Genomic DNA, 13,616 nt, shown 5'->3' on the forward strand with positions numbered 1-13,616 from the left:
GTTCCGCAGATTTACACAGATTAACATTCTAACTGTAAGATCCGATAATTCCACAGGGACACAAAGGCCCAGAACAACTCAGTGGAAAGTATTCATTAGCACTCAATCCCCCACCCCGGCATGCACGCACACACACACACACACACCCACTATTGAAGATTTGGAGATTACTATGGGGATTTTCTTTTGTCGTATAAGACTTTTATTTAGTTATTTATTTATTTATTTATTCATTTTTGCGATGATCAAAAATGTACAGTACAAGAATGGTCTCATTTTGTGCGCTATTAATCACACGCTTGAATCGAACATCTCTTGTATGTCTTTTGAAATGCGTGAGTAGATCCAATATCCCTGCATGTAATTCCACGACAGACAGAGGGCCGTTGCAATGTGAACGGTCACAGGGAGCGATCATGCACCTGATGGCCTCTTAAGTACAGTGTGAAGGCAGCCACAGCGTGGGTTTGTGTGGAGTCAGTATCTTATCAGCTGATCACGGAAGCAGTCAAATATCCACAAAGCGCACGATACTGCATTCTAACAATGCTGTTCTCTGAGAAAAGAAGCAAAGCCCGGAAGTCTATATTCCTTTACTCTGAGGACCACCTTGCATATTACAGACACTTAGCGATGGAGTGCTTTTGTTCTGGTGTGTGAGACTCCCCTCCTTTTTTTATTCTTTAGCGTAAGAAGAAAGGGGAGATAGAGCATTGTCTAGGTTCTCTTTTGTTGCTTGTGGAAGGCCTTGTCCATTTTCTCTCTCGCCTTTTCTTTTTTTTTAGCTTGTGTAAAGTCCCTCCAGGTATAACTCCAGACAATCAGCTGTAACTGGATGCTCAAGTATAACACTAAGATCACTTTAATTATGGGGTATGGGGAAGGGTCATATATTATGTTACCATCTCAAGCTCTACAGTATGAGTGTGTGTTTGCGTATGTGTGTGTATTGACAAAACCAATTATGGTTGGGAGTTGGGTTAAAATATGAGTAATCTGGCTTTTGTGCACTGTATTACTGTCAGAAACTGCAAGACAATACAGTGTTTTGTTTATGTGTGTATGTGGCACGTGTGTTAATGGACACGTGTGTCTTTGTGGTGGCTGCCTAAATCAGAAACTGGTCTGTTTTAACTTCTCATTTTTTATCCTTGGAGGAAGCAGCCACAGAAATGTTCACGTCCTTTGCCTTCACTTACCCCCCAACACGTCAATGACTTACTCACCCACTCATTCACTCACTCATCTACTCATTCACTCTCTGATTGGCTGAAAGTAAAACCAAAGTCATGGCAGCTCAAGCTGTTTTACAGGGGGGTAAAGCCAGGAAAGTAGAGGCAGCCATTGAAAATCAGCTGTTCAGTTCTTGTTTTGGACAAGAAGTCATTGGTTCACTGGTGCTGTCACTCACCAGTAAGGGAGGTATTGTGAACAAAACTTATCCCTGTAAGGTAATTGTGATATCATCACTGAGGCAGGTACGTCAGGTACTGGTGATAGTGACATTCCTCCCTCTCCAATCTTCAAAAGCTATATTCCAAAGGCAGGTTAGTAGGTAACTGCTAAGCAGCCTTTTGCATCCTTGCTGATGGGAAATGAAGTCCATAGTCAGAAGCTGTGGACTCCATCTTCCATAAGTACCCCCGCCAAAGGTGGACTCAAGTGAACTCAATTCTGAATGAGAGGGGGGTGGTGGGCGATGTGTCACTTCTATGCTTTGAGACATCCTTGTGGGGTTTGTATGTTCCTCAAATCTGTATAACTGAACCTTTAATATATTTAATATAACATAACAATGTCTGGCCAAGAACTGGGACACTGAAACAAACAGGTATACAAGCTTGGAGTCTGGGAACAGATGACTTAATAGGCAGATATGCATTAGCAATATGATCACATATTTTAGCATTTCTGAAACTTGATGAAACTGTGTGTGAGTATACTGTTGGGGGTTTTACCTATATTTTTTTAATGAATCCAAACCCAGCTCATAGTCATAAAAGATGTAAATTTGTGGCATGGTGTGATTTAAATAACATACAAGGTACACCAAAAAGCTTTTTTAAATTGAATGTTATAAACAGCTAGAGAGAATTTTATATTAAAGGAACATATAGCAGTATAACTAACTGTGATACTAGGCAAATTTGGCTGGAGATTCTTTGGCTAACTATTATGTAAAGCTGGCATGCACTCTACAGTGATGTAACATTTGTTCACAAATGCGTAATACCAGGTAAACCAAACCACATACCTTTGCTGTTGACGTAATGATGGAAATTATGATGACCACAACTGTTATTTCAGTTGAGATGAGCATATATATATATATATATATATATATATGAGAAAGCATATATATCTGTTCCCTAGGCATGTCATAACGTGGATGTCACCAATAACACAAAGGTATCTTCCTTATTTTTATACATCTTGGCCTGCTCAGCGTCTCTCCCCTTGTCCCTGCTCTGACTTTTGAGGAGAAAATTCAGGCAAATTAGAAGATATCTCTCTAAAAGTATAAAGGTGTGTGCAAACACTCCCCTAAATGGGAGGAATGCAACCCTGGCCTGGAGCCAGCCACAGCTCGGCACACAGGAGGGTAGCGTTTCACTTGTGAATTATGGGAAGCTCTCAAAGCAAGGAGCCCAATTCAGGTTTGGTGAGTTTAGGGGCAGGGAGTACTGAAAGAACACAAGCCCGGTCAGTGTGAGAGGAGCGCACTCAGGAGAAGAGCGGGAGAGACACCGCTTCCAGTGACAGCCGAGTTTCTGTGCCCCGCTTCGGCTTTCTGCGCCCTACCTTCTCTTCATGATTTTTTAAAGATTATTATGACTTTCTATTTTAATGCTGTCCTCCTCAACCTGGGGCTGTTTTTGCGTACGAAGATGTTTGACGCCTTATAAACATCCTGTCTTCTGGGCGTTTCGTTTTTGACTTCGACACCTACGCTTTTTTTGAGTGTGTGTGTGTGTGTCAGTGCTTATGCATGTTTGCACCGGTCTTCTCTAAGAACTCTTTTTTTTTTTCTCCTCCTCAGCACCGTGGAATGTGCAGCTTATGTCACTGAGAGTCAGTAATTTCGCTTCGACTGGTACTAATTACTCGCTCTCCCCTCGAGGTCCTTGCGGGTTCTCCTTTTTCCCCCTCGGCCTCGGCGCTGCGCCTGTGAAAGTGAGGAGAGGCAGTCGCGGGAGGAAGTGCGCGTGTGAGTGTGTGGTGCGTGTGTGTGTGTGTGTATGTGTGTGTATGTGCGTAACTGAGGTGGAGAAGAAGTGAAGAAGAGAAACTGAGGTCTCCCCGCGTTTACTGCCTGCTGGAAGGAGGTCGCCGGGCTTCCCCCCTCGATGAAGAGCAGAGAGAAGATGCACCTGCGAATGAGCCAGTCCTGTTCCTCCGGCTCTCTCTGAGGGGTTCTGCACGCAAAGCACCGACACAAAAGTACAGCCCCACTCTACGTGCTCTCCAGGTAAGGCAGACAGCCCTGCCTCTGTCCTCTCTCCTCTCTCCCTCAGACTCTCAGACACCTGAGGCACGTCGCTTCTCTCATGGTCCTTCTCTCCAACACGTTTGTGTACCCTGTGAGCACATTTGTAGATTGTTTGATCGGGTGAACAGGTTCAGTGGGTCGTCAGTCATCCGCCAGTATCACTCAGGCTGAATTCAGCATGTTTCCTCTTTCTGCTGGCTGGCGTTATAAAATAATGCATTGTGCAATTGAGAAAAGGGCGAATGTCAGTTTTGGTTTTGTAGGGGAAGAGTCAGCATTTCTCATCCTATTTAAGCTGGTAGAACTGATAACAGTGAACTTCCCGTTCGCTTCTGTGAGTCAAATTAAATCAATTGCAATTCACTGAATTTGTTAGAGAAAGAAAGATTGGCTGGATTAAATGTCGGGAGGGAACGCATTTTGGCTGTTGCCACAGTGAGTGTGTCAAAGTGTCACAGACTGCAGCCGTGACATTATGCAATTTTAGTGTGTGTAACTGTCCGGGCATTTTCAGATGCGAATGCTCGCGTTCACTGTCTTTTAGAGATTTTGCATTGCTGCACGGTTGTTTTTCTCTCAATGTTTTGTGCGAGACCCGTCTCAAGCTTGCCTGCATTTTGTGAAGTGTGGGAAAATCTTATGGGGAATCTCTGGTTTAAAAAATGTATGGAAGTCTTCTATTCCTGGAGCTGAGGGGAGATTCATACCGAAGCCTGACTGTACAGGTGCAAGCGCTAAACCTGTCCTCTCTACCTGTGAAGGCTGATACCTGGCGGCGCTCAGGTGAGAGGGGGAGACAAGGCAGTGAAGGACGCGGTGCGGGCAGGTGTATTGGGGGGAGGGGTTCAGATTCCTGCTGTAGTTACAGTAAACATCGGAAGTTTCAGGGGAGAAGGTGAGAGTCAAGGACGGGAGACACTGACAGCTCCCGTGCTTAGCGTGCTCCGGGAATGTTTCAGTAGACAACAAAGACCTGTGGGTGGGGAGCGGCACGACATTGGATACGCCAGGAAAGCACAGCCCTCCATGCTCTCTCAACAGCTTTTATTTAACATCCACAAAGGAGAGACACAGCGCTCGCGAAAGGCAGGCAAGATGCAAAGAGAGACAAGACTCAGAGATCTTACAGGGAAGCTTGTCTCAAAATGTAGGTTAATCGTGAAGTTGCAGAAGTGTGGATTTCTGTTTTGTGCAAGAAATTCTAAAGCAGTCATTCTCAAAAAGCTGATGGCGTCTTTATTATATTATCATGACCCAAATTTGCACCAAGGACATCATGTGGTTATTTGGTCCAGTACATGTACCTACCACCTTGTGTGACATTTTCTTTCCCTAAGCAAGCATTCTTTAATGTAACATTAAATTGAGTATAAGGGCTTTAAAGAGGATGATCTGGTGAAATGATCTCATCTCTTGGGTAACTTGTGCCAGGGTTTTTTTAACAGCTGTAGGAGAAGCTCTTTTGCATTCCGGAGGCATTAGAAACCTGAAACCTGATGGTCTTTCACTTTCACTGGTGTGTCCAAAATGAAAAAAAAAAATGTTATACAAATGAAGCATGCGCTGCACCTGTAAACACTCCCCAGTGTACTTGTTACCTTCAACGGTCAGAAGAAACCCCAGGTCAGTGTGTCATGTGATTGGATGGAGATTTGCTGTTTTCTGCATTCTACCACATGCATAACAAGACTCATTTGGATGTTTTTTTGCAAGACTTGTGCAACAGCTGTTGGATTATTTTGTCAAAAACATTCAGTGGAGTGCTCGGAACCCTGAGGTTGAGGTGGATGTGGGTGGAATGGGTCAGATCGGGAGTGATTCTGTCTGGTGCTGCGAAACACTCTGGGCCACATTAATCTGCACCTCTTACTTGCTGCAGAGGAAATTAGCAAAGCTTGAGGGGTCATAGGTGGGCAGAGTTTGGGTTTTGTAGCTTTATCTAATATGCCCAAAGTTCCTTAGTGAATTTTTAAGAGTCCACCTCTATAACCTGTTTATTGCTGGGGCTTGTAACCCCAACCAGGTTTTCCCAGTCTCGCTGCACTAATCACACGCTTGTAACAGGAGAGATGCCCGTCATCTATACTCAGAAGTGCAGCAACCAACACCCCTCATTTTCCACAGTGGAAAGTGCTTACAGGGTTGGTTTACCTGACAGAGGCTGCCTAGAGTTACTGAGATTCAGAATCTGCTTGGTTCGGTTCCTCACGCTGCTCATAAACTGCTGGGTGAAATAACTGTTAATGAAATGCACCTTGGATTGAGCGCCGCTGAATGAGTGAGGCAGGGAAGTGCCCTTGACTGTCCTTGTCAAATCGCTGCTCTGTCTGTCCCATTGAAATCGTACACATACGCAATATCTATCTGTCTCTCTCTTAATCTTTGTCTCTCTCTCTATCTCACATAGACACACACACACACTCTCACACACGCATACTCTTTGCTGAAGTCACCTCTCTTGTGGGGTGTTAACCCCAGAACTGAGCCAGTCGGCAGCATTACCATAATCTACCTTAATCGCCATTGTAATTGCCAGGGTACAAGCCTCCATGTCTGTATAAGAGTTATACTGTTAGGTTTGTGATCCCTTCGCCGGCAATAACAGGTATTGTGTCTGAGAGGCTTGTAGCCCAAAGCTGGAGTAATGACTATGCGGAGATCAGCGGCCTGTCTGTCTACAGTGTAATGCCCCTGAAAGAGCCATTGCTTCCCCTTGAGTGTCAGTGATCCGGGGAGAGCTGAGGCTGACTGACAGCGAGTATCGGCCCCGAAGGCAGCTCTGCGTGCCATGTTAAAAAACCCGTCTTCGCGAACAGTCACCTGACTCCCCCCCTGCTCCGATCTGACAGCGTCCAGTTGCCGAGGCGCCCGCCTGCGCCGGCACGCTCGGGGTTTCCAGGAAGAGAGGCGGTGTTTGTCGGCGCGTGGTGCGGAGATGGCGCCGTCGACACCTGAGACAGATTCCGAGCAGGAATCGCAAGAAAAAAAAAATTTAAAAACCTGAGGGGCCGGACGATGCTGTTGTCTGTTTTAATATGCCGTTTTGTTACATCGAGGCCTGGAGTTAATCCAATCACGTTGCTCCTAGCTTCTTCTCCTAACTTTCCACTGCAATTGACTGTCGAACACATGGTGTTGCGTAAGAAGTGAAAAGACAAGCTTTTGGACAAGCTGCAGTGTGGTCAGGTCAAAAGACTTTGATAAATAAATAGTTCTTGATTTAAATTATTGCATAAAACAAGTGTCTCCAGTGCAGAGTCTTCCTGCTTTCTTACTATTGCTGTAATCCTTTTGCTTAGGACATTCTAAAGAGAGATTTACAATTTCACAATGCTACACATTTTGTAATGCATTTGAGCAGCTGGGTCATTATTATAACTATAGCAATGAAGTAACATGTTCGAGGCCCTTTTAAACCAAGGTGGAGAAACAGAAAGGAATGTGAATATACTGACTAGCAGTGGTTAACAGAGGCAATCTGTATTGCACTTCTGTTGTTTTGCGTTATGAACAGTCATGAGGAGCAGGAGTGAGCAGGCTGCAATCTGAGGGGACTGTCTGTACCACCTGGACGGTGGTCTTACCTGAGTGGTGCATTTCTTGCCTGTCACACACACACACACACACACACACATACCCACACACACACACAGTCCACTCGAGCCGGAGTCACACAATGCCCTCATTATTCCCCTGTACTTTCATCACCAAACAGGAAGGGAGGGCAGTCTGTCTTTTTTTTTTTCCTCTTTTCCCTTTTCGCCCCTTTCAAAACGTGTGCTGCGGTAAACCTCTTCCGACAGAGGAGCCTTTTATTTTCTTAATTTAATTAAGAGGGACTTATTAGGAAAAGCCCAGCTGAGACCAAAGGCTCATTTGCGGGGACGTCCCGCGGCGCACCTCGGTGCCGGGCAGCCGCGCGGATTACCCCCACGCCGCCGACGCGCTCGCGCACAGCCGACCCCGCCGACGGGGCCAAATCCGAGACCCCCGAACCCCCTTTCCCAATACCTCAGGCTCCCCTCCCGTTTGCGCCGTCCCCTCTCCCCTCCCCCCTCCCCCCCTTTCTGCCCCTTTGCGTTGCTCATATGGAAAAGCCCCTCTCTCTCTGTTCGGACCCCCAGCTAATGCTGTTATAATGCTTCATTTCATCCCCCCACCACCTTTCCCTCTCTCCCTCCTCTCTGTATTCTCTTCTTTAACCCTGGACTTTTATCAAAGTGATTGCTGAGGGTGGCTAATTGCGCCTGTTGTGCAGGAGATGGGAGCGGAGGAGCCGGGAGGGGGCAGGGAGTTGCGTTTCGAGTTTGCGGCTGGGGGGGTTGGGGTGGCGGTGGTGGGGTGGGGCAAAGAGCTGCCAAACCCAGCGGATGGACCGTGGCGGTTGGTTGCCAGGTGACGGGACGAGGGGATTGGGGACACACGGTGGGCCGGTAGGAGGAATGGCAGGGTAGAACGTAGATCCCCCTGCTCCTAGCCCATCTAAAGTCGGGCACCTTTCTCTGCATACCTGCACACAATGGGGTTGTTGTTGAGAGTGCGGCTAGGTTTCAGGGAAGAGAAGCCAGGCAGCGCCTGTATCAGCAAGGCAGGAGGCTGACAGGCCAGACCTCTGCCCTGTGAATACCTCATCCCATATTATTAATCTCACTGGATGGAATGTTCCAGAATGTAGCACGAGACCAGAGCGCTGAGCTCCCTGCGACCTTCAAGAAGTTACAGTTGTTTCAAAGGTCAAGCTAAATAGCTGTGTAAAAAACATTTAGGGAAGAACATATGTATACAGAGCGAATTAAGAAAAAGAATGCTTGCACCTTCTGAACAGAACAGTTGGATTCCTGTGTCAATAGAGTTTACTTACTTAAATATACTCTATTGACAGCCAACAGTTGGACAGCTGGCAGTATACTTGTTTTCCTCTGAGTAATTGCTCTGTATATTTGGTCACTGAGCTCTTTTGGCTGTTTGGAGGACCCATGAAATCATGAGTCAGCTTTTTTTTTTGCTGTTTTTTTGCTGTTCTTTGCCAACCTCAGTGCAGGGCAGCGCTCCACTGACTTCTCAGGCTCTTTGCTCGCAAGGCCTTGTGCAGACTTGCCCCAGCAAACCACGGCTGGACTTGAGACCGGAGAATTCTGAGCGCCGGCCGCTTAGACGCAACGGGAAGGTCGAGGTGGGGAGGCGGAGAGGCGTGACGGCGAGTCGGATCTGGCTTCGCGGATGTTTGCGAGGCATACCCGAGCGAGCGAGTTTCGCCCAGTGCAGTCGGGTCACTTTTCTTTTCTCTGTGGGCTTTTGTTGAGGAAAAGCAGGCACGCCCACGCACTGCCCCCCTCAGAATGGAAACCGGGCCTTTGTGGTATGACCAGGCATTTCTGACGATTACTGCACGATGGCTCCAATTACTCCGAGTTAAATTACACGGCTCCTACCCTGTGTTTGTGGGTTTAGAGGCTGCATAAGGAGACATTGTTAGGGTACAAGGAAGTCTGACTTTGTTTTACGTTTCCTGTTGCACAGTTTCCCAATGTGCGGGTACACAGCTGGCGTGACACTTCTGAGTGTTTAAAAAATGCATGTGTGGACATGTGCGAGTATTTGAGAATACTCTCTTTTCTGCATATGTACATGTATGTATGCCTGTCAAAAGCACGTTAACTATATTGTCAGAGAGAGATTATCCAAGCAGAATTCCCATGATACACTTTACCCACCCTATAGTGACAGCTGTGTCAAACATTGAACATTTATTAATACTTACGTGCTTCAACTGGTCAGGATTGGTTGGCTTTATTACTTCACCATGGAAAAATCTATACTTCCTCCATAAACACTGTGAATACAGCCCCCCAGATGACTCCGTCAGCTATATATGTGTTTAATGATCTTTGCCCTGCATACAGTTTCACCTGATTCTTTTTTGCCTGTCCGTTTTCTCTCTTTGACCTTGAGTCTGAATCAGAAGACCTAAGGTGTTTATTAACTGGCAGAGGGGCACTGTTTGGTCACATGATCTCCAGGCTGGCAAATCAGAGCACAGACTTAATCAGCTGACTCAAGACAGTGGGGTCCAGGAAGTAAGTTGGGAATATGTTGATATGACATACAACCAAGAATGAAACATAGACAGGCCCTGGACTCATATGCTCCTTATAAGGCGTGGGTCACACAATGAGGATTGTATCCGATGTTTGAACTTTGGATGAAATATCAGCATTTTGTAGTGGGTTTTTTTTTGTCTGCCATCAGAAATGCTTATTCATAATTGATCTTTTAACTCAATGTATGTGGGTTTTATTACTTATAGGGCGTTGTGGAGCATCTGAATCTCATGTTTCCACAATGTTCCTACAACAGCACAGTCTTGTCAGGCTGGCCCGAGTTTTCTTGATACGCCAATACCTCGATACCGCTGAGGAAAACCGCAAGGGTCTGAAAGAAACAGCAAACATAAAACACTGTGTGACGCAAAGGCAGCGACACACATCCAGAAACTCCACTGGGTGCTGAAAGACAGCACGACAGAGAGAGAGCACACAGACAGAAATGGCCTCCCCCGTGGATGTGGCCTGGCCCGCCGTCCGTTCCCCCTGTTTGCGAGAGAATTAAACGCCGCTGGGCCTTAATCCTTTCATCTCTGTCACACCTCTCAGCTGTGTGTAATACACTCTGGAATGTCTCAGCATTGAGCACCAACAGCTACCAGCATCAGACGGACATAAACCGTTAATACGTTTTGTGTGCTTGCAGGTGTCGTTGCTGTTGCCGGCATATGGTAAACAAAGGCCAGCATGTGTCACGAGTCAGCTTATGTGCATCTCTTTCACACTCGATATGCTGGTGCAGTTTGCAGAAGTTTGATAGAAACTAGACTTTGTGCTGCAAACCTTGATTAATCAGAGCTTTGGTCTTGTACTGTTTGTGTGAGGCATGCCATTCAACCGCTGACTGCCTGTAGAGACTTGACTTTTCGGACAATTTTTTTTCACCTCCAGATTTGTCCAGTTCACCCTCAATTGAGTGTTTGGAACAGGTTATATGTTTATAAAAGTAAGATTAATGAAATATTGATATTAAACTAATAATTCTTTTATAATGTGCACTATTTTTTTAACTTAAGCCTGAAATATGTTTCTACGTTTGTTTATTCACTTCTCAACATGTACACATTCATTTGTACAGGCATGTTACACGAAGGCTAAGTGAAACTATATTAGATACACAAAGCTAAGAGAAAGCCATTCTGTTGGGCAATAACCTCTTTTTCTCTATAACCTCAATTTTTTTGTCGCCTTTGTTTCTACGTGTTGACCTATGCTTGTTTTTTTTAGCTCTTATTTTTCCCTGAATAATCTTGCGAGCTGCAGGACCTCTGCCAGGCCCCAGCAGTCTGTCTCAGAGCTCCAGTGTGGAGGCGTATGACCTCTGACCCCTTGCACAGGGTTGCGCAGTCCGCCAGAGGACCGGGAGCAGGATGTATTCAATTCACATCCCAGCAGCACGCTCGCGTCAGCATATACATCCTTTCATTAGCTCTGAGAAAGGGATAATCCTCTTAACACTTCATTTTCTAACCAATGCGCACTTGTTTAGGCTCTTTGTTTTTGTTACCGGCTTGCAGTATGTGCTAGTGTGGTGTGGCCATATTAACGGAGGTTTGCAGGTTCAAAGCCCATTGTGGGATGCTGTGCTCCCACTGTACCTTTGTGTCATATGCATTGAATTGCTTTAGTCAATATTTAGCTGTAAAGTGGACAGTTCATAACATATTAGATATTATAGTCACCTCAGTCTGTGATGACAATGGATACACTAATGTCCAGTCATGTAAGGATTACAGCACTACCAGCTTGGACTGGGATGTGGGGGCTTTTCTGAGATGGTGCCCCTTCAGTTCCACAGCCTATTCTTAGGGAAAAAAACAGTATTTGTATGTTCATTCGAGGCTGAGATGACAGTTGCACCTGTAGTAATAAATCTAAAGGGAGCGCACTTTCCAGGGATCTATTCAGAGCAACAGCAGAGGAGGGAGCTAGAGAGTTCTAGAACCCTTTCTGGTTGACATGGATTATACCCATGTGATTTAATGTCTATCAGAGAAATCTCTATCTTAGAGAAATGAATAAAATAAACAAAGCCATGGAAAAAGAAACACTAAAACAACGATGGTTGTCGTTTTAATCTCTGAATGAGGCATTATGGAGTCTTTTCACAAACAGCCTTTCAAAACCGATTTAATTAAGTGAACCAGTTGTACTGCATTCAGTCCTACCAGGGAATAAGTATCTCTCCTATTACATCACATTTGCTTAGCAGATACTTTTATCATTAGTGACTGACAATTCTTATATATTATCCATTTCTACAGCTTGATACTTATTGAGGCAAATCAGGTACCTTGCCCAAGGGTACAACAGAGCCATAACGAGGAACTGAACTGGTAGCCTTAGTGTCACAAGCCCTGCTCCTTACCGCTATGGTTTTGTTAGCTTGTTCCCTTTGCCTACGGACTACTTGTGTCAGACACTTGGAAGAGTGCTTGATACATTTTTAATGACTAGCTGCACATGTATGGATTCCACTGAGTCTTTTAACACAGGCTGGTGCTGCATAATGATTCACTTCACCTCTCTGTTTTTCGCAAACAGTGCATCTGAGGCTAACAATCAGATACTGGCAGCGAACCTGGCTTTCCGGTTTCTCCGTGATATTCAAGTGTCAGGTGATGGCTGAGAGTGAAGTGAACTGAGACAGCTTTGCTTGTTACCCAAATACTTACCGTTAAGCCACAGGTAAATGTACCTACATGGCTTTTGTTGTGTGTACTTTAGCGACCAGAGCCCTTACAATCCAGTTGGATGCCGCGCATTCACCTGATCCGGCCTCCAATAAAACAAAATAGATGGTGAAAGAATTTATGGGGCCAATCACACCCTAAAAGGACTTTGCTCGCTCCCTCTGTGCCTCTATATTACGGGAGATTTAGCGCCCGGCTAACCCCATGTTTATGGCTGGCCAGTGGAGTGGTGCCCAGCTCCGGAGGTGATGGTGCGCCGTGATTTGAATTCCCTCCAGCCGGAGCTTGCTCGCATCAGCAACTCGTGCGTCAGCGGCGGCAATTAACAGCCGGTAAAATAGGGCCGTCTATGGATTTTTTTCACAAACGAGGCCGTGGCTCACCTCGGAAGACCTGCTGCCGAGGAGTCCCACAGCTCCGCCCAGTCAAGTGCGTTATCAGTGTTATCTGAGTGGCTCGCACAGTATCCATTCCAGTGCCCTATAGAAATGGCAGGTATGTTCCCAACACGAATCCCACTGCTGTGGTTCTCACTAACGTGAGAATCTCCACCGGATCACTATGGTACCTGTATAGGGAGCAGCTCATTCACGTGTGATAAGATGTCAAGAAATAATGAGAAGTCATAACTGAGGCCACTGTAAACAATGTGAAAAGCTATACCAGGTACTTTGAGTTATAAATGTCCTGCTTATGTTACTGGGTGGAACCGTGACAAGTTACTGTGTCATTGGGAGAAAAATAAAATACAAATGCATCCATGCATCCATGCATCCATTCTGTATTGTAATGTATGATTATTGTCTGCTGGTCCCGTTCGAAGCATCTGTGACCTAATAAGATTTGTTTCAGGGCCTCTGTTCTTCTATATGTTTTTCCTTGTGGGCGACAGTCGGTCCCAGGCTGTTTGTTGTTGTATCCTGGAATAAGCTGTATGAACCAAGGCTGCTCTGTCTGTGTCGGTTAGCCAACATCTTGGAGGGCAGAAATGCTTAAGACCAGGCTCCAATACAGTCCTGTCTACTGCTGAAGGACGTTAAACCATTATCTGCTCTCGCTTCCCAGTAGAACTAAACTTTATCTTACTTAAATGGAAAACCAGATTCCTTGCCATTCTCGTCAGAGGAGAAGGAGGTGGAGTTATTTCATTGTGGACTGCCTGTATTCCATTATAAATATCTCCTGAATGTAGGCCAGTTTATTGCTTAATATACCACAGGAACTTCTAGTATACTGAAATTTCTTATTGCGTATGTTTCTAAGGTTCTGCTACAAAGTAGAAACAATTGGAACAATAAACTGCTGTTGCTGTGCTATATGCAGTACATT

General features: G+C 45.6%; 1 protein-coding gene across 6 annotated transcripts in view; it reads left to right on the plus strand.

Moving 5' to 3' along the window:
* The first annotated feature begins 2,684 nt into the window (after positions 1-2,684).
* Positions 2,685-13,616, plus strand: part of LOC118793495 (RNA-binding protein 47-like) — a 37,417-nt gene continuing 26,485 nt past the window's right edge. For 5 of the 6 annotated variants that reach the window (XM_036551709.1, XM_036551713.1, XM_036551712.1 and 2 more), the window contains exon 1: positions 2,685-3,469. The gene's annotated coding sequence lies outside the window, so the exon portion shown is untranslated. Of the gene's footprint in view, positions 3,470-3,544; positions 3,582-13,616 lie in introns of those variants that run through there. The other variant, XM_036551711.1, reaches the window with a different exon arrangement.

This window comes from Megalops cyprinoides, chromosome 18 (assembly GCF_013368585.1).
Source record: "Megalops cyprinoides isolate fMegCyp1 chromosome 18, fMegCyp1.pri, whole genome shotgun sequence".
NCBI lineage: Eukaryota > Metazoa > Chordata > Actinopteri > Elopiformes > Megalopidae > Megalops > Megalops cyprinoides.